The sequence below is a fragment of the Protopterus annectens genome, chromosome 9.part0 (genome assembly GCF_019279795.1).
Source record: "Protopterus annectens isolate FY-2018-M chromosome 9.part0, PAN1.0, whole genome shotgun sequence".
NCBI lineage: Eukaryota > Metazoa > Chordata > Ceratodontiformes > Protopteridae > Protopterus > Protopterus annectens.
The window spans coordinates 746,963,910-746,985,997 of NC_056743.1; the positions used below are offsets into that span (position 1 = coordinate 746,963,910).

Here is a 22,088-nt window from a genome sequence, read left to right on the forward strand (position 1 = left end):
CTCTGATGTAGAAGAGCAATCTTACTCCCCTTTTGAAGATTCTGATGCAGAGCAATCCATTCCTTCTGTATCTCCCCCTGAGGATTATTCTTTTGGGGAAACCTTGCACACTTTGAGGGAACACTTTCATTGGGAAGGCCAAGACTTTTCTGATTCCAAGAAAAGACTGAGGGAATTTCTTTTGTTACCTCAACACAGACCTCTGGCGATACCTCCTGTCTTGGATGTACTTGATGTTTATTCGGAGGCTTGTCTTAACCCGGATTCCCTGCCTCCTGCCCCAGTCAAGCCTGATAGGTACTACAGAGTTCCTAACTCTCATCAATTTCTTTTCAAAAGCCATAATGCTGATCCTGAAACCATTTCTCAAGGCCCCAAGGGAATGAAGGCCTCTACTGCTAAGAATCCACTTCTTTGCGAAAGAGAGTCAAGATCCTTAGAAAGGTGGGGGAAAAAGGTATATACCTCGGCCACCCTAGCCATGAGGGCCTTAAATTGTCAGTTTCATATGCTTAAATATCAGCAGTTTCTGTTATCACAATTAAGAAATAAAATGTCTCAACCTGAACAACCAGATTTGAAGGAGTTGCAGGATATGATGCATAGTGCAGAACAAGTGGGTAAACACACCTTACAATGTGGTTATGATGCCCTAGAGGCCTCAAGTAGAGCTGCAGTTACAGGAACAGTCATTCGTAGGCATGCATGGCTTAGGGAACAAATCTTGCCTGATCATGTGAAAGCTAAGTTACTAGATGCTCCTTTACAAAAGGATGTGCTATTTGGTACTAATGCTGAGGAGATACTACGGAAAATGGAAGAAAAAGCCACATCTATGCAAACTGTCAAAGCTTTTCTACAGGTTCAACCACCATGTTTTAGCAGAAATTGGCCTTCTAAAAACTGGTCCTTTCCAGCCACGGACAGGCCCCAAAGAGGAAGATATAGGCGCACAAGGGGCAGAGGTCAATCACAAGGATCTTATAGAGGCAGGTAATGGCAAGCTCCAGCACCAAGAGGTGGTGAAAACGGTGCACAGCAATACAGGAAAGAAACCCAATGACTTCCTCCTTTCCATGCCAAGCAAGTCTCAGCTGGCAGCACCCTTGGGAGGAAAGCTGGCATTATTTGCAAGAAATTGGCATATGGTCACAACAGACAAATGGATCCTGGACGTTATAAAACAGAGGCTACAGATTTCATTTTCACACTCTTCCAAAATGAGAGGCATGCCAAACCTGCCACACAATCAAAGGGCAGAGGCACAACTACAAATTTCAAAGCTCATAGACATGAAAGCTATTCAAGAGGTACCTACTCACGAACAAGGTCAAGGGTTTTATTCCAGGCTATTTCTGGTACCAAGGAAAGGAACCGACTGGAGACCCATTTTGGACTTATCCATCCTAAACACATTCTTACTCGTACCAAAATTCAAGATGCTCACATTACAGCAGCTTCTTCCCATGCTGGGCAAGGGGTTTTGGCTGGTAACATTGGACTTCAAGGAGGCATACCTGCATGTCCCAATCAGACAAAGCTGCAGAAGATACCTCAGATTTCTTGCAGGTTCAATTCACTATCAATTCTCTGCATTGCCCTTTGGCTTATCTACTGCGCCCAGAGTATTCACAAAAAGCCTGGCATCAGTAATTGCCTACTGCAGACTTCAAGGGATACAAATTTACCCTTATTTGGACGACTGCCTGATCCAAGCGGACAGCAAGCACATACTTTTAGAACATCTGGCTTATGCAACATGGTTACTGAATGCTCTGGGATACACAATCAACAAAGAGAAATCCAGGCTAACACCAGCTCAGAAAACAACTTTCTTGGGTGCCAACTTGGACACAAGCACCCAGATGGCCTATCTTACGCCAGAAAAGCAGAGGCAACTAACTCAGTACTTCAAAATGCTAGCAAATTGTACCAGGCTTACTGCAAGGAAAATCCTGCAGGCTGTGGGCTTCATGGCATCTTGCATTCTTTTAATCCCATGTGCAAAGTTGCATATGAGGAAACTTCAATGGTACCTAAAAAATCTATGGTCTCAGCACAGCCACAGTTTGGAAACAATAATACCAATAATTCCATGTTTGCAAAAGGAATTTCTATGGTGGGCTCAAGCATGTCAAACAAACACAGGTCTCCCATTCTGCAAGCCTCAAGCAAATCAAGTCATCACAACAGACGCCTCAGATTACGCCTGGGGGGCGCACATGACAGACAGGTGCATTCAGGGCAAATGGTCCCAAAAGGAAAAGCACCTTCACATCAATCAAAAAGAAATGCTAGCAGTAATAAATGCAATTACAGCTTTCAAGGACATCCTGCACCCAGGACAATTATTGATAAGAACAGACAACACCACAGTTATGTGGTACATAAACAAGGAGGAACACATTCATACCCCCTGTGCAGACTAGCCATGACACTTTGGAACTTGGCTCTGGAATGGCAAATCGAACTTCAAGCACAGAACTTGCCAGGTTTGGAAAACACGCTGGCAGACAATCTAAGCATAAATATGACAGATCCACACGAATGGAGATTGCATCCTCAAGTGTTTACAGAGATAATCCAAGCGTGGGGGAGGCCAGACATAGATCTCTTCGCCTCCCACAGGAATCAATTGGAAAGGTTTTGTTCAAGGATCTCTCATCCAAAGGCCTGGAGAGTGGACGTCCTTTCATTCAGTTGGGCAGCATGGACAGTTTACGCTTTCCCACCTCTGCCTCTTCGGCCCAAGGTGCTCTTGAAAGCAAGAACAGAGAGACCAAAGATGATACTGATTGCTCCAGACTGGCCAAGACAACACTGGTACCCACTCCTGAGGAGCCTAACACACTCCTCCCTGGTCCCTACCCCTAATGCCTCTTCTGCTGACTCAGCACAACTACAAAACTCTTCACAGTCAGCTGAAAACACTCAATCTCGCTGCATGGAAAATTCCTTAACACCTCAACAGACCTTACTCCCCAAAGAGGTACAGGATGTAATTTTGGAGGCCAGACGGCCATCTACTAGAAAGGCTTACTCAGCAAAATGGAAACGGTTTTGCTCTTGGAATGAGAAAAAAGGCCAGGACCCTACAAAACTAAATTTGCCACAGGTATTACAGTATCTAGCTGAGCTGCTGAACAGTGGACTTTCATTTTCCTCCATAAAAATCCATGCCTCAGCCATTTCTGCAGAATTCAACATGGATCCACCCTTATTCTCTCACCCACTCTTAAGACAGTTCCTCAGAGGGGCTAAGAATATAAGACCACCAAGGAAACAACCAGTGCCAGCCTGGGATCTTAATTATATTCTAGAACAATTAACATTGCCTCCCTTTGAACCAGCTGCCTCAACAGATTTGCAACATTTGTCCTGGAAAACAGCCTTCCTTCTGGCCATTACCTCAGCTCGTAGGGTTTCGGAACTACAAGCCCTCATTGCTGTGCAGCCCTTTCTCATCTTCCATCAGGAAAGGGTTTCCCTTCGAACCAACCCATCATTTATGCCTAAAGTGGTATCCAGGGTAGCTTTAAATCAAGCCATACACTTGCCTACCTTTTACCCCAATCCTCAAAACAAAGGGGAAAGGCTGCTACACTCTTTAGACATCCATAGACAGCTACGTTATTATTTGGATAGAGCAAAGCCTTTTAGGAAATCAGAACAACTTTTTGTGTCCTATGCTGTAGGAGCTCAAGGGAAGCCAGTGACCAAACAGACAATTTCAAAATGGATAGGCCACTGCATACGGTTTTGTTACTCCTATCATGGAAAATCTGTCCCTAAGGGCATCAGACCCCACTCCACCAGGGCCACAGCTACCTCTACAGCCTTCCTCAGAGGAGTTCCTACCAAAGATATTTTGGAGGCAGCCACTTGGAGTTCTGTACATACCTTCACAAGACACTACCACCTGCCTTTATATTCCAAAACCAGAGCAGGCTTTGCTACTGCTGTGTTACAGGTCATTCTGGCTCATCCCAGTTTTACCTAGTGCCTACCACCCTGTGCGTAGCTTTGGGATTCTACCCATATGTTATTACTGCAGCTGTATGCACGATGAACATAGTACAGTTTTGTACCTACCATAAATGTAGATGTTAGAGTGCTAATACAGCTGCAGTACAGATTTCCCTCCCTCCTTCCCCTCTTGGTAAAGGTTTAGGACCTAACCCCTCTTCATGCAAACTGTTTGGGTTATCCTTCTATGGTATATTTGCTTGCAACTACTGTTTTTTGATTACATTGCATTGCATGTATATAAATATAATTTATGTATTGCCTTCCTACTGGGGTCACCTGACATCTGGGGCAAGAAAGACTGAAGAAAATGGCGTCAGCTGTGTCTTATATACTCCTGCCTCACTGACGTCAGGAAAAGATGCGACAACAACTGACGCCAGACCAAGACTTTGGAATTCGGCCGACCGAGGGACCGCCTGGCGGCAGAGAACCCATATGTTATTACTGCAGCTGTATTAGCACTCTAACATCTACATTTATGGTAGGTACAAAACTGTACTTTTTGTGATGAGGTGTACCACAAAGAAGGATTTCCTGACTACTGTTGTAATGTGGTTATCAAAGGAGAGACTACTGTCCACCTGTGTCCTGAGGTCTCATCACACTTTCAGTGTTTAGTGAGCTACCGCCTATGTGGTAGTTCATTGGTACTGAAGGGGATGACGGTGCACTTCTTGGCACTGAGCTTGAGGCCATGACTTTGACACCAAGCGTCTTGTCTCTGTGAGGCCCTTTTGTAGACTGTATACATCATTAGGTGATTCTTTTATGGCTCCCAGTTTGCAATCATCTGTGAACTTTGTTAGCCAAAGACCTTCTGTGTTGGCCTGTACTTAAGAGAAGCAGATGCAGAACAGGAGAGGACCCAGGACCGAACCTTGTGGTACTCCACTCGTCACTGGGCTGACGTCAGACTTGGAGTCGGCTACTTTTACTGTGTGGGTTCTGTTAGTGAGCCAGTTGGCTACCCATCTTGTGACATAGGGATTTATGGCAAGGTTAGTGAGTTTATCTATAATTCCAGAGTGGGGGATGGTATTGAAAGCCTTGGTGAGGTCAAGATAGGCTGTGTGCACTACCTTGCCCTCATCTACGGCTCTAGTGACTGCTTCAAAGAAGTCAAATCAGGTTTAGTAGACATGATCTACCTTTTACAAAGCCAAACTGAGTGGGGTCCAGGGTCTGGAGGTTACCTATGTCTTTGTTGATAAGCTCCAAGATGATACGTTCCATGGCCTTGCAGACCAGGCTCGTCAGGCTAATGGGGTGGTAGTTTCCAGGGTCCGTGGAGGCCCCCCATTTGTGGAGTGGGATAACAGTTGCTGTGCAACATTCAGTAGGCACATAGCCTGAGGTGGGGCTATGATTGAGCATGGTACTTAGGTGGGGTGCCAGTTCGTTCTGTAGTTTGTGCAGTACACAGCCTGGGATGTTGTCTGGTCCCATAAATGCTGTATTCTTGGCTTTGGAGAGTGCAGTCTTTACTTGTTCATCCATGATTACACGGGCTTTGCATTCTTCCGGGATTAAGATGGGGCCTTTGGAAGGTGAAAGGGGGTTAAAGTTAGCACTGAACATATCTGCCAGGATTTTGGCAATACCAGTTGGTTCTGTATATTTGGTGCCATTGTGCTGTAGTTCAGAGCAGGTCTGAGTGTTGCCATTGAGATTCTTGACATAGCTGTAGAATGCTTTGTGGTTGTCTTTGGAATCAGTGGCGATTTTATTTTCATAACTGGCTTTGGAGGATTTTTGAGGGATCTCAGCTTCTTGCTGAGACTGACCAAGGGAGTTCCTCCAATCTTGGGAATTTACTCTTTTTTTGCAACAGCTTCTTCCTTCTGTTGTACAGTTTGTTCATGGCAGGGGCCCACCAGATTGGCTTCCTTTTTTTGGAGGATAGCTTCTTGGTTTTGTTGGGGATGGCATTATCCATGCACTCATGTATGTGCTTATACAATGCATTTGTGTAAGATTCAGCAGTCGTACCTCTATTTTCCGTCTGCATAGGTGTCGTGAAGTTTGCCACTTCTGTCTTGAGCATGAAGTTGTCTTTGGAGTAGTTTTTGACTATTTCCTTAATGGGGGTTGGGGGTGGGATATGGATGTCTGGGGTGATTAGCTTGTGGTCATACCTGACCGAGGAGTTTACCTCTGGCGTGGAACACCAGATCTGATATTGTTAATCCTCGTTCAGTCCTTACATGTGGGCATTGATTCTGACCTCGTAACGAAGCCGGCCATCTTCCAAGCTCGCGTCAGCTACAATCTCTCGAGCTAAAACTCTTACCCAGAATTCCCCTCTCCCTGTTACCTCAGATTTCGTTTGCTGCATCGCCATTCGGTCGTCTCAAGCTACTTCTCTTAAGCCAAGTACAGTATTTTTCTTCATACTAAGTTCTTAGTTATCTCTTACCTTATCGCATTTAGCAACACCCCTTTTTCGAATCCTTTCAACTCCTTTCTTCTCTCTACTGCGAGGTAATTCTTTTTTTACCATCGTTGGTAAACCCCTTTTCCTTCTTACCTTCAGGTATTTCTTGTACCATTGCTGGTATTTTTCTGGTTTTATCTTTCTTTCCTTAAACATGACAGATAAAAAAAGGTAGCCCAGGGTTTAAAAGATGTTTAGATTGTGGACATAAATTACCTACTTCAGATGCACATTCCCTGTGTGTCTATTGCTTGGGTTTGCCTCATTTAACAGTTGACCCGCCTTGAAGGATTTGTAAGAATTTCTCTAACAGGACGTTAATTGAGAGAAAAAATAAATTAATATTGAAGGGGCTACTTAAATCTCCTTTTTCAGAGGCTATTTCTGGGTCGGAGGCTTCAACCCCTCCAAGATCCCATAAGAAAAAGAGTGACTAACATAAAAAGGCCAAGTTTCTTCCTTCGTCCCCAACTGGGGACCCTCAGGAACCGAGACATAAGAAAGCTAAGCTTTCCAGTTCAGATTAGACGACTTCAGCTCCAGTGCTTTATGTGCCTAGACCTTCGGCACCGAGGCCATCTGCGCCATCTGTGACCTTGGCACTGACTAGTGTGCCCCATACCGCATCGGTACCGAGGAGCTCCTCGGTTCAGACCCCCTTACCGGCACCGCCTGTTCAGTCGATGCAGACTGTTATGATGTTGATGGATGTTTCAACACCCATTTCCTTTTCAGCTCCGACAACTTACTCGGCACCGACTACCCTCTTGGTACAGACCATTCAGTTTTCGTCACCAATGTTTTCGGCTCAGGTCTTAGTGCCGACAACCACTTTGGTACCAACCTCATTGTCAGTGCAGACCACGCTTTCGGCACCAATGATTTCCTCAATGCAGACACCAGTAGTTCAGTCCATTACGGCTCCATTGTTATCAGTGCAGACCACCTCTGTGGTGGGCACCAAGTTTGCTCCGTCCTTGGATAGACCTGACTGTCCCTCAGACATGTCTGTGAAATCCACTAGAAGCCTCTCTGAACACAATGTGTTGCGTCTTGTGGATCAAGTGCTTTTGGCCAGCGGTATCCCACCCCCCCCAGGACCTATCCTTCCTCGGGAGGTGATCACCCTTTACCAAAGACCCCTACTTATTCTTTTCCTTCATTGCCTTTGAAGCCCCTTGATATAGCAGTCTTCCCCCACTACGGTTCCTTTTATGGACCTCACTAAGGAGCCGCAGTTTTCTTTATGGCAAGAGAGTCTTGTCACGGCCCAGGATTTCAGCTGTGGTATACGTACTTTGGCATTTCACAGCCATCCAGGGACTCCGAGTTGGCAGGCTGAGCCACTTAGGTGAGGGGTGACCCCTTCCCTGGGCCCCCATCCCTCTTCAGGTGGACCGGCCTTCCAGCTTATGGAGAAGGTTTTGGCGTTGGTTGGTGATTCTGTGCTATCACTCTCCCCGCCCTTCTCTGGACCGCAGTGTACACAAGTCGCTCCTAGCAGACACCGGGTGCAAGGGCCTCAGGACATACTCCCACAGGAGACCCCTTTTGAGCTGTCTTCCCCAGCTTCTCCCTATGAGGAAGATCATCAAAAGAGGACTCCACAGAGGAGTCCCTTACTGAAGACACAGACTTTGATGATGGGGAAGGGTCCCCTCGATCACCCTCTGAGGTATCCTTTGGTGATGACCTTGAAATCCTTAAACAGGTGACTGGCAGCCCTCTAACCCGACCTCTGAAGAGTATGTGTTCCTGCAGGCCTTTTGTGCCCAGCCCCCTACCTCCTGGGGTACTCCATCTGCTGACAAACTTGTCCGGCTCCTTACACCATTGAGGCCCTTCCCTGGAGGCCAGATAAAATTTTGTCTCCTCCTGTTAGTGATCCCCATTGGTCCAAAGGTCTTCCTGTAGATGCTTTAGTGGTGGTGGCCGCAACTAAAAAGGACCTGGTGGAAGAAGAAAGCCAGACTGACCATCTGCCCAACAAAGAGTCCCGGGCTCTGGACAGAATAGGGAAGCATACTTTTGCATCAGCGACCTTTGCAGTCAGGTCCCTGAACTGTATGGCACATTTTACCAGGCTTCAAAGAGACTTAATTTCTGAGCTCTCTAAAATTTTGGCCAGAGCTGTCTGATGAGGTCTGTGACAAAGTGGCCTCTCAGCTAGCAACCATTGAATTGATATCTAACTCCTCCATGCGCCTGATATCTCACGCATCAGATGAAGCAGCTAGAGCGGCGGGTTCAGGCATTGTTCTGAGACGACATGCCTGGATGCGCTTGTGTAATTTCATGGAACCCTTCAAGGCTTCCTTTCTCAACGCTCCCATCAAAGCCTCATCGTCGTTCGGACCCAAGGTTAAAAGCACACTGGCCAGATGTGCAGTAAGACCCTTTCTGCTGTGAGTGTCCGTTATTCTTCCCCTCAACGGGCTTTCTCCAGAAACCAGAAGAGTGGGAAGATGTGGCACAAAAACTCTCAAGGTTCTTTCCATGACACACAGGCCAAGTTCTCCCCTAGAGGCAGAGGGGGAAACTCTCAGGGAAGATGCCCCTTTCGGGGCAGAGGGGGATCCATGTAACCAGGGTTCCAGGGATTCTTTCCCTGGCCAATCCTACCAGTGCTCCTGAAGAGCAGCCCAATTGCTTTCCTCTGGAAGTATTTGGGGGTCATTTCTCTTTGTACCCTTCTGCCTGGCTAACCATTACCACTATTTTTTGGGTACAAAGGATAATGAAGAAGTGAACTGCCGTCACTGAAAACCTCTCAAAGTTCACTCCGGAGACCAAATAAAGGTCTCATACCCTTATTTGGTCTCCGGAGTGAACTTTGAGAGGTTACAAAGGATAATAACCAGAGGTTATCATATCCCCTTCGACCTTTGTCCCGCTCCCCTAACAAGCTTATCCGACATTCCACCCAGTCAAAGGGAAAAAGCAGCATTAGAGATTTCAAAGCTGCGAAGAAAAAGTCACCCAAATAGTCCCTCCAGACCAGATAGGATCCGGATTCTACTCAAGACTATTTTTGGTGCCAAAGAAAACCGGGGACTGGAGACCAATTTTGGATCTCAGTGTATTTAACAAGTTTGTAAGCATACAGAAATTCCAGATGGTCACAATACAATCTATCCTGCCGCTTTTTGGAAAAAGGCGATTGGATATGCTCAATAGATCTTCAAGATGCGTACTACCACATAAAAGTGGACAGACCATCAAGAAGATTCCTTCGCTTCCGTGCAGGAGCCAGTCATTACCAGTTCAGAGTACTGCCCTTCGGACTCTCTACCGCCCCCAGAGTGTTCACAAAGTGCATGGCAGTCGTCACAGCTCACTTGCGACTACAAGAATTCCAGGTGTTTCCATACCTAGACGACTGGCTCATCTCCGCCCTCACCAGACATCTATTGGAAAAAGCCCTGGCAATACTCTCTCCTCACTGCAGAATGGCTAGGCATAACCATAAAGTGGCAAAATTCCAATCTCTCCCCATCTCAGTCCACAGAATTCATAGGGGTTATCTTGAATGCAAAGAATTGCAGAGCATCCATTCCAGAGCACAAAATTCTAAGGATAAAGCAGCAACTGATTCCAATCCTTTCAAGGGAGAAATCCACAGCTCATTCTGTTCAGTTGTTGGGTTCCATGGCAGCCTCCATTAAGATTGTCCCCCTGGCCAGGTTTCACATGAGGCTTCTACAATGGCTACTGCTCACCCAGTGGTATCCCTTTCAGTACCCTCTTTCAGCCAAGATTCAGGTAACTCACAGGTGCAAACAAGATCTAAATTGGTGGATGGAGCGCAATCCATCATGATGGTCTTGCCCCTTCTCCCCCAACAGCCCAAGGCTATAGTGACCACGGACACCTCCCTGATGGGGTGGGGGGGGTTTCAGGGACAGACTGTCCAAGGTACTTGGTCAGAAATGGAGGCCCATCTGCATATACATGTTCTAGAGCTGAAGGCGGTGCTTCTGGAGTTGTAAGCATTCCATCCCCTGCTGCCTTCTGGGACTATTGTGATACAATCGGACAACATGGCGGTGGTCTGGTACATCTACAAACAAGGTGGAACCACATCTTATCCACTCTTGTCGAGAGGCCATGAGAATATGGCAATGGGCGATGGCTACCAATGGCTTTCTTCTAGCAATGCACATTACTGGGAGTTCCAACGTGTTATCAGACACTCAGCAGGTGTATTCTACAACCTCAGGAGTGGTCCCTGAATCCCTTGTTAGCAGTGGAGATTTTCAACCACTGGGTTCTTCCTTGCTGCGACCTCTTTGCGTCCCCGACTAACTACAAATGCAGCAATTATTTTGCCCTGATTCCCTGTCCGGGACAGTCACCCAGGGAAGCTCTAGTCCACGATTGGCCCTCTGGTGTGCTTTATGCATTTCCACCTCTCCCCCTCATTCCCCAGTTTCTGAAGAAAGCCCGCCAGTTGAAGAGCAAAGTAATCCTCATAGCACCATATTGGCCTCGTCAGATTTGGTTTCCCTTCCTTTGGCCTCACCTGCTAGATCAACTGTGAATTCTCCATCCAACCCCAGGGTTGATCTCCCATCTGCAGAATCTGATTCACCCCATCTTGAACAAACTGAAGCTCAAAGCTTGGCTCCTCCAGTTCCTTTGATTGCCAGGCAGAATGATCTTTGTTTGCCAGTGCGTGACATTCTTATTGCATCTCATAAGTCCTCCACCAGAATTACATATCTCCGCAAGTGGAAAAGATTTACTTTTTGGCTGAAAGAAAAACAAGTAGATCCTTTTTCAGCACCAGCATCGATAGTACTGGAATATCTGTCTACCCTATTTCAGTCCGGTCTATCTGCCTCTACTATTAGAGTTCATTTGGCTGCAATATCTAATTTTCATGATGGTGTCCAAGACTTCTCTTATGTCACACAAATTATGCAAGACTTTCATAAAAGGAGTGAATCATCTAAGACCCCCTTTTAGAGAACCTACTCAACCATGGGACCTGTCATTAGTCCTACAAGCTTTGACAATGCCACCTTTCTAACCAGCTTCTTCTTGCGACCTCAAATATTTGTCATGGAAAACCTTGTTTTTGGTCGCCATTACTTCTGCCAGACATATCTCTGAGCTTCAAGCCTTATGCATCAAGAGACAATATTTGATTTTTCCTAGAGATAGTGTCATTGAGAACTAATCCTTCCTTTCTGCCGAAAGTGATCTCTAAAATGTCCATTAATCAAACCATTGAATTGCCAGTTTTCTTCCCCAATCATTCAAACAGAGGAGAGTATTGCCTACATACGCTAGATATTCACAGGCAAATTCACTTCCTACTTGAACAGGACTAAGGCTTCTCGTAAATCAGACCAGTTATTTTTGGCCTATTCTGGACCTAGATTAGGATGTGCTGTTAAGATCACATTGGCTAAATGGTTAAAAGACTGCCTAACCTTCATTTATAGAAAATGTAATATTCCATTACCTAGTACCGTAAAGGCTCATTCTACAAAGTTGGTGGCAACTTCTTCTGCTTTCCATGCCAGAGCCTCTTTACATGACATTTGTGCAGCTGCAACTTGGGCTACTCCTCATACCGTCAATCATTACAAATTGGATTTGGCCTCCAGGGGAAGAGCATCTTTTGGTTCTATGGTGCTCCGGAATGTCTTTCCATGAGAGCCTCCCAGGAATAAAGGTAGCTGGGGACTCTGTACCACTTGTAAGGACTGAATGAGGATTAACAATATTAGATAAAGAAGTTATGTCTTACCATAATGTTCCATCTGCATTGTTGATCCTCGTTCAGTCGTTACGACCCTTCCTCCTTCCCCCTCCTGTGGCTTCTAGTGGGTCTCACCATCCGGTTCTGTTAAGTCGTTTGACCAGAGGTAGCCTCTACCTTCTTTTGACTTGCAAACTTAATCTGAGGTAAAAGGGAGAGGGAAATTCTGGGTAAGAGTTTTAGTTCGAGAGTTTGTAGCTGACGCGAGCTTGAAAGATGGCCGGCTCTGTTCCGAGGTCGGAACCGATGCTCGCATGTAATGACTGAACGAGGATCAACAATACAGATGTAACGTTATGTTAAGACATGACTTCTTTTTACCCATATTGGTAACAACCAGGTCCAGGATATTGCCACCCCTGGTGGGGGTGTGGACAAGCTGATTCAAGGCGTTGGAATTTATAAATTCCAAAAAACGTTGAGTGAATGAGTTGGTACACGAGTAGTTTTCCCATTTGATTGTGGGGTAGTTGAAATTGTCCATAATTAAGGTATTGGGTTGTACCTTAATATTTTCCAGTATCTTAAGAAATGAAGAGTGGGAATAATGAGGTATGGTGGGGGATCTGTAACAAGCTACAACCTGGATTGCAGTCTTGCCCAGTGTTAGTTGCACTTGGATAATTTCAGGTGCATTATGTTGAGCACCTAGCCTGGAGGTGTGGATATCCTTAAGGAATATGGACACGCCTCTGCCTTTAGTGTTTCGGTCCATGTTAGGTTTCCGAAAGGTGTGGTATGAATTATAGCCTGGTAATGAAAGGGGTGCTCTCTGGAGCCTTGAACCAGGTCCTTGTCACTGCAAAGATGTCAATGTTCTCCATTTTAAGGAGTGCCTCTAGTGAGTGCATTTTGAGGTTTAGACTTCTAGCATTGAGTAGCATTACTCTGAGTTTTCTTGCTTGTACCTGTTACGGTGGTGAATTTAGTATTTGAACCTTGCCTAAAAAGGCACTACAGTGGTGGCAAAAGCCTTAGCTAGTATCCAGAATCCCAGGGGGGCGACAGGTGCAGGCCATCTCTGACAAAGCATCGTGGTCTGTCGACCACGTCATCCCAGGCAGACAGATACAGGATCCCCTTAGAGTGACACCAGAAGCTTAGCCAATTGTTGAAGTCAGTCATTTTGTCCTTGTACTGTGGTATCATTTTGGGCGATGGCAGCATGCTACTCAGGGGTAGGGTCATACCCTCCTGGGCTACAAGATTCAATAGCTCCTCCGGGTCTCTTTTTATGTAGTCCAGGGAAGTACGTCTCAGGTCATTCACACCAACATGGACAATAACAGTGTCGTATTTGTACTTGTTGTGGAGTGACCCGAGTGCGTGCATTATGTGGTGGATCCTGGCACCAGACAGACAGCTGACAGTAATTTTTTCCTACTTTAGCCTGGTGAGTGGGACATCAGTGTTCCTGACTGTAGAGTCACCTAAGACTAGTGTGTTGGGTACGTTGTTTTGCAGTATGGGCTGAGGTTGAGTGGCACACTGATTTTGTGGGCTATATGTCATTTGGGTAGTGTTGGGAGGGTGGTGGTTGTCTGCATTTCAGCTTGGGAGGTCTCTGTTGTTTGGCCTCTGTAAATGTGGGTGTGTGCTTTGTGTTTCTGTGTGGGTTTTGGAAGTGTGGGTTTTTAAGCACTATGTGTTGAGTGTGGTGTGGTTACAGGTGTTAACCTTCTCCTCACTGTCTAGTCCAATCTTGGGTGGAGAGAGCTTGACTTCCAGTTTGGCTATATAAGTGCATCTCTCACAGGTTGTAGTGTTGGATGGTAGGAGGAGAGGGTATAGCTTTTGGTAGCACTTTTGAGATTTAGTGTTGTGTGATGAGTGGAGGCAAGGCAGTTTTAGGCATCTCTTGATGGTCAGACAGAGGGGGATCATATTGATGTATGGAGCTTTTCTCCCTTGGCCTTTGCTGAAAGGGGGTTTGCTTTTGCTGGCCCATTCAGGAGCTATCCAAGTAAACAAATATAAACTGTGGTACTCCATGAATCCTGGCTGAAACTGGAAACCATTCTTTGTATCCATTTGGCTGGCTGTGTCACACCTTTAGGAATAATCCCAAAAACTAGTATGTAGTACAGTGGTCCTCAGGCTGGTTTCAAGTAATATCTCTTCCCTCACCACTGAAATCCCCAGCTTATCAGACATGCACTTACTCCCTGAATTTTGAGTGCTTAATCTTTTGTCCTGATTCTTTTTCCATTTCTATTTAGTATGCGTCACACAGCTAGAATACGGAATTTTTTGTTTATGTACATTAGCATTTATCAGGAAAGTCTGACTGGGCATAGCCTCCTTTCTTTGGAGGCCCAGGGATAATATCTCCACAAAAGCTACCTTACTTTGCAAAGTTGAATCGTAGTGTGATACAATATGCTGAATATTGTGAGGTATACATTTCTTGTAGAGAATGCACTCTGGACAGAGTCTTAATGGAGCATAGGCACACTTAATGTAGGCCTTATTTTTCATCATACATACAATGCTTGGTTTCTTAAGTAAGGACTGTGTTGCTAGGATTGGAGAAGTACATCTGCGGAAGTGAACAGTGTTTGGTCAGTGACCATGGTGCAGCCAGCAGGAGTTCTTTTATATCAAGAAAATTTAGGAGGGAGAAACTTTGGATGCTTAAATTGTTTGTTCACTGCAAGTGGATTATCTTTGAACCCTGACAAGTTACAATGCTGTATGAAGACAAGTAACATGGCAACATTTATGAAGAAATTCTGATACGAGTTTGTAAAGAACTTGCTATGTGCTCACCATTAGTTTCTTAGGAGGGCTGAATCTCATATAGATGCTTCTATTACAGACTGGAAGAATAGAGCCAAAGAGTGTGAATTTGGTGAGGCATTTGATTCACTAATAGAATAGTTTTTGGAATAAAAATGAGTAAACAGAAGCAAGTTGCTTAGAGCAAAATACCTGACCATATCAAAAGCTGTAGCCATGTGTCGTGTAGATGCTGCTGCTAGTACCCAGTTAAAATTATCTGAGTAGAAAGGATGGGGCTGCTGCATTGTAGTTCATTAATGAGGCTAAAGTGAGAAATTTAGTGTATTGCAACAGTAAAAAGCAAGGTGAGAATAAAGAAAAAGCAGTCACGTGAGCATGTAGAAAAAGCAACAAGACAGTGTGGCTATGAAAAAAAAAATCTTGTTTTTTAACCTTGTTCAATCTGTGTGAGAAAAGGACATTTTTTGATTATATGTAAAGGAGAGGGATGCTTTGAAAATTACAAGATTTTGAAACCGACATGAAGGTAAACACTGCCAATAAATGCTTTGGAGTGTTAGTGTTAGAGTGAAAAGTGATGGTAATATGAAGTCTGAAAATTCATTAGAAGTACTGACTCAAGAATTCAAGTTAGTTTAGTGGAAAGAAATGAGAATTTATAACTTTTTTTAAATTTTAGCTAGGCATTAAAGTTTGTCCGCGGTGGTGGTGCTGCGGTAGCATTGTTGCCTCACAGCAAGACGTTGTCCCGTTCGATTCTCAGCTAGAACATCTTCTGTGGAGACGTGCATGAATGGGCGTACCTTCTTTGAAGGTTGTGTGTTAGGGCCGGCAACGCAGCACGTAAAAATCAACTGCCAATCATTAGCGGACCGGAGTTCCGCTGTGGCGACCCCTAACCGGGAAAAGCCGAAAGACACAATTAAGGTACTTTAAAACATTTTGGGATACAAAGGTACTAAACAGAGTGCTATGTGAACACTGATACTGTAGCCATTGTAAAATTTCTGGTACACAAGTTTAAGAAATTCACTGTCCTTTTTTTCCCCATTGCAGCATGTGAATGTATTCTCCTGATGTTTGGAATAGTTGATGTGTGGGAAGCTAGGAGGGAGTAAAACATTCACAGTATGTCGAAAACACGTGTACTTTACAGAATCTGCCATGGAGACATCTTAGTGTGAAGAATAGAAGTGAAGTCATGAATGACTACTGCTCCCCCTATTTATAAGCTTAGGAAGATTGCCAAGAGAATATCAGATAAAAATAAAACCTAATGATATGCCAGTAATACTTGCTTCTATAGAATACCTATTTCACTCAAGTAGAAGATCCGAGACAAAAATGAGTGGAATGCTTGGTTTTGAGGAGCAATTAGAGGCAGCAGAATGGGGGAGAGTAGTGCAGTTGTGAAGAAAAACAGGATGCCCTTTCATATTGATATTGTAAGTCTGAAAAATATCATTAAAAGAGAGCTTTACCCATTACAGTTAAGTTATTTCAGTATTTTGAAATACTAATCTCTCCATTACTAGATGGAAGCCATCTATCCATCCTTAACCTCTTTACCCATTTTGCATATGGGGTCATGGTGTCACTTTCACAGTGACAATCATCTCGAGCCAAGGTTTACAGTGCCGGCTGGCTAGCCCTGCCACGTTAATTCTTTCGCACCACTCACTCTCGCACACTCTCTCTCTTACGGCCAATTCAGAGTGTCCAATCCTACCTACCGCATGTGTTTGGAATGTGGGAGGAAACTGGAACACCCAGAGGAAACCCACATGACCACAGAGAAGACATCCAGACTCCGCACAAAAGATGTGCCAGCTGAGAATCAAACTAGCCACACTGCACCACCGCAGTCCCCAAACATCATTTTTTGCAAATAAAGGTAAAGCCAGATGATCAAAGTGCCAAATTATGTAAATTTAACATGCCATTAGGAAGGCGAGTAGTTTCTTATTTTTCACTTTATTTTGTCTGCATCATAAGTGTCCCAGTCCATTCTGTCACAACAAAATAGTGAGAACTGTTATAGTCAAGAGAGAGACTCCTTGTGTATTCTCTCCAGGTAAAGCTGTAGTACAGCACAAAATATCCCAAAAGGAAGATCAGATGCCAGGTGCTTAATACTTTGATACAAGAGGCAAGGCAGATAAGTAGACTATTTGAGGTGGCCATGATTCTGAAAACTGATAAATTGCATTTAAGACATTGAAGATGTGCAAATGTATTTTTTATATAAATTAACACAAAGTTAAAGTTAATGTTAAATTGTCAGTGTAGCATAATTGTATGCATTCTATAAAATAGAATGTTGTATATAGACAGATTCTAAAAGTAAAAAGGAGTATAAAATATTTACTGTAGATTTGTAAATGTCAGTGAGCTAGTGACAAGAAATTTCTTGTCATGTATGCATTTCTAGAGAGTTCAGTGTGTCCTCAGAACTCTGGGTTATTTGATGTTCTCCAGCGTCAGGGTTCCACATATAAGACTGCACATGGAAGATACGTAATTGAGACCCATGTGATCAACACAGGGAAGTGTCTTTCCTCTAATCCCAGCTGTAACCAAAGCATTCATATGGTGGTGCTTAACCCATCAGAACTAAGCTATGTACTGACTACAGATGCCTCAGATTTTGCATTTGGGCCCATTCTCTCTAATTTAGGTTGCATGGTCAGTGGTCCAGGGAATAAAAGTTGAAACACCAGCTTGAAGGAAATATTGGATGTCCTCCTGTTCCACCGTTGCAGAAATTTTTACATGAGGGAAGTTGGCCATCGAAACGGCCCGATGTCTGCCAGTATACAAGAGACTTTTACTGCTTACAGGGGCATGGTACATCGCATGTAGGCCATAAAAGTGATGTACACACGTACCATCCTCAGAACGTCTTTGCTGCCAGTCCGAACACTTCACCCATACATACAGTCTGCTTGCCAAAGTGGTTAATGTCTCAGCAATTCAGATAAGTGCCCTGTTGGAGAATTCTTTCTTTGCTATTTCTGCTGTGGTTAAGTTTAATGTCATCCAAAAAAAAGCAGATGCCAATGTGGATGTCAGATTCCACATAAAGACAATCGCATGCAGTGCCTTTTTTGTCTTAGACCTACCCATGGTCATAGATCTTGCCCTGTCTGCCAGACCTTTGTACCTAAAACATTCAGAAGTAGGTAATCTTCCCTTTCGATATATTCAGAAAAGCAGTGCTTGAAACTCTCTGTGAAAAGTGGTATGGTGGAACCCTCAGGGCCTGAGGCCAAGTCGCTTGTGAAGCAGAAGGCCAAAAAGCCAGGCCTGAAGCTTCAACTGCACCTCCAGTCGTGGAAGTCTCTCCTGAGGTAGTTGTTAGTCCAGAGAAACGTTCAGGACCTACATCTGATTCACAGACTGAGGCCTAACTGAGGTCGCCTTGGATCAGGATGACTGCACTTCTTGGAGGTACCACAGGCATCCAGTGTGGATGTCCATGAGGAGCCTAGATTTGTGATTATCAAGGTCCCTAGGGGGGAATCTCTCAAATATTGGTTAAAGAAGAAGTTGATTATGACATCATTGAATCTAGGCCTTCATATGATCCTCCAACCCTATGTAGTGCTGATCTGCATGCCAAGAAGAAGAAAAAAAAAAATTGCCACCTCCCACAGATCCACAAGAGGGTTGGCAAACCTTTACACAGGGCATTTTCAATGCCCTTATATCCCATAGGACTCCTGCAGGGTTTTGAGTACTGGCCGCATTCTGGGTTACCTCTTCTCAGAAGAGGGTTAGGGAAGAGTCTTCTTCCAAAGAGGAAGAATCCTCAGAGGATGAGTCCCTAGCTTGTTCATCTCCGATTACCTCCTCATTGGATTATGCATCTCTGGAGGTAGATTCCAATCGTACTGATTCCCCAATGGAGGAAATGACTTTCAGAGAGACCTTGGGTGAGATGAGGGAACATTTCAGATGGGACAGTTGAGATGTCTGAAGTACAAAAATGTTACTGCAAATTACTTCAGGTAGATACTCCTAGTTTGTCAGCCATACCTCCTGTCCTACCTGCATTTCTGGATGCATTTGCATCTTCCAGTAGGACTCCTGATTCCCAGCTTTCAGCACCTAAGAAGCCAGACAGATTCTACAGTAAACCATGACACACACCAAATTGATTTTTTGGATGTCCACTTAAGTAAGGAAGTGGATAACACTCTTCGTACCACTGTGCATAGAAAATATCCACAATATAACAGTCTTCTACATGCCTCTAGTCTCCACCCTAAACACATCTTAAGAAATATTCCCAAATCTCAATTTATCAGAATTAAGAGAATATGTTCATCTCATGTAGACCTTCAGCATTATCAGAATGATCTTTTGAACAGATTCATACAGCATGGGTATAACAAAATGGATGTCCAATCTGCAGCTAGCATGACCAACAACTTATCCGGGGACAGTTTATTGGGCTATAAAGACAGGACTGCTCAGTCCTCAGGTCAGCTACTTAGATTAGTAACTACTTTTGGCAGGAATACCTACCAATTACAAGACATTATCAGTAATCATTGGAATATACTGCGAACCAACACGCATCTTGCCAAGTGGTTAGACTAGACGACAGATGTCTTTACTCCTACCGCAAAGGCAAAACGTTAGGATCACATTTCTCACATTACAAAAGAATCACGTTTCAGGATGTCTGCATGACCCAGACTACTCTGTCAGGAGATAGATTAATTGGCTGTCATTCTTGTGGTCACTGTTGTTTCTGTAAATATATATTCACAACATAGGAATTCACTAGCAAGAATACAGTCAGGATATTCAACATTAATCATTTTGCCAATTGCAGCACGGACTGGGTGATCTGTTTGGCCACATGTACATGTCGGGCATTTTATATTGGTCAAACTTCCAGACAGTTGCGTATTCGTATCTCTGAGCATTTAGGTGACATTAGAAATGCTAGGATTACTAATGCTCTGTACAAATGCACTGTTTTACACAAGACGGCTCAATTCTCTTTCATTTGTATTGACAAGATTGTTGGCCACAGAGCATTTAAAACTGGATGGCATAAACTGCTAAACAGCAAGGAAACTAAATGGATAATCAAATTGGGTGGTTTGTTTCCACCAGGCCTTAATGACAAGTTATAAATTTGTTATTAATATTCTAATATGGTTATAAACATTTTTATTTTTAGCTTCTATCTTGACATAGTTTTCACTGGTCTGATATATCTATCATTACTATTTAATAATATGTTTTCAGTAGTATAATTTTGGAATACATGTTAATTTCTAATTATGATGGTTTATTGTGGGCTATATTTTTCTTTTTTCCACTGTTCTATCTTATTTACATTATGTGGTCATGAATTAGATTAATGTCTTATTTATAATTTATCTAAACAGGAAATGATGTCATATGCTTTGTTTGGATCATGTATAAATAAGGACTGTTCAATCATTTTGACCATACCACTGAAGAAAGCTAACTGCTGAAACCGGTTTGGTTGATAATAAATCAGTTTTTTGCTACACCTACTCAGGGTGCTGGATTTTGTTTGCTGTCTACAAGGTGCCTGGAGATTGTAAGATGTTCTTCGTTTTTCACTGTTGCAGTCAATACATTTGGGTAATCTGCTGGCAGGTTGCCCTCAGTTGGCCTGATTAACAAAGTCTTGGGTCCTGCATCAGTTTCTGTCCCTTCTTCCATGACTTCAGGTCATCAGGGGTATAAAACATGCAGCCGACGTCATTACATCAGTCTTTCTTGCCGCACGGTGCCCGAAGCAGAAGCAGTTCGCAAGTGCCGGTCAGCCGACTCCTGAAATTTTCGTTTTCGAGTTTCAGATCCGAAGTCTTCAAGTAAAAAGCTAAGTACCCCGTTGGGGAAACTTTTTCTTGTTTCTTTCCGATGTCAGTAAAAGTTAATAATTGCATTACTTCTGGAAAGCAAATACCTCATAAGGATTTCCATTTGTACTGTATTCCTTGCCTAGGCCTTGACCTAGTACCTTGCTGTCGGTTCTGTGCTTTATTTAATAAACACTATCAAACATCTGTACATTTTTGGTTCTAAATATTTTGGCTCATGCTTTAATTATCCAGAAATGTAGTCTGTTAACAATCCGACTACCGGAATACCTAAAAAAACACAAAGAAAAAGACAGGCCGTTGAGGTCCAAAATTGCCGATGATGCTTCTCCTAAGCCAGTCACCAGTTCGCCGGTACTCAGTGAGGCATTTTCGCAGCCCCTGATACCCGCTACTTCTGATTCGCAGGCCTCTACTGAGACCCATTTGGAGTCCGGTATGCCACGAGATGCTTCAGTTATGGAACCCGCGGATGTCTCTACCTTGGATGGGTCCAGAGCCGCTGTGCAGGCACTGGCTTCTGAGGGTGTTTTCAGGCCTACAGATTTGTATATTAAACAGACGCCATCTTCAAAACTAAGGCCAAAATCTCGGCCTATGTCTAAAGAACTGATGCCTAGGCCACATGTGCAGGCCCCTATGCCTAGAAAACAAATGATCAAAATGGCTGAAGATTTAATTACTCTGATCAGGGGTAGCCAACCCCCCCCCCCCCCTTCTAAGAAGCCTAGGCAAGATACTGATTATGAATCTTCTGAACAGGATTCTATTTCTTCGGACTCTTCTAATGAACAAGAATTGTCTATACCTACTTATGAGGACTCTGATGCAGAGGATTCCATTCCTTCTGCTTCTTCCCCTGAGGACTTTTCTTTTGGGGTAACTTTACATACCTTAAGGGAATATTTTCACTGGGAAAGTCAGAATTTTTCTGAATCTAAAGAGACTTGGGGATTTTTTGTCTTCCTCAGCATAGGCCTTTGGCTATACCTCCTGTTCTAGACATTGTTGATGTTTTCTCTGAATGTAGTATGGCTCCTTATTCTCTGCCTCCGGCTCCTTGTAAGCCAGACAGATACTAGAGGGTTCCTGACTCCCACAAATTCCTTTTCAAAAATCCCGTTGCTGATCCTGAAACCATTTCTCACGGTCCCAAGGGCATTAAGGCTAATAATCCTACCCCTTCTGATAGAGATTCCAGGGCGCTGGTTAGATGGGGTAAGAAGGTCTACACTTCTGC

The 22,088-nt window shown here is 44.0% G+C and overlaps 1 protein-coding gene across 5 annotated transcripts in view; it reads left to right on the plus strand.

Annotated features, from left to right (window-relative positions):
- Positions 1-22,088, plus strand: part of LOC122811506 (AP-2 complex subunit alpha-2) — a 2,640,839-nt gene that overhangs the window by 442,165 nt on the left and 2,176,586 nt on the right. The gene's annotated exons all lie outside the window — the stretch shown is intronic.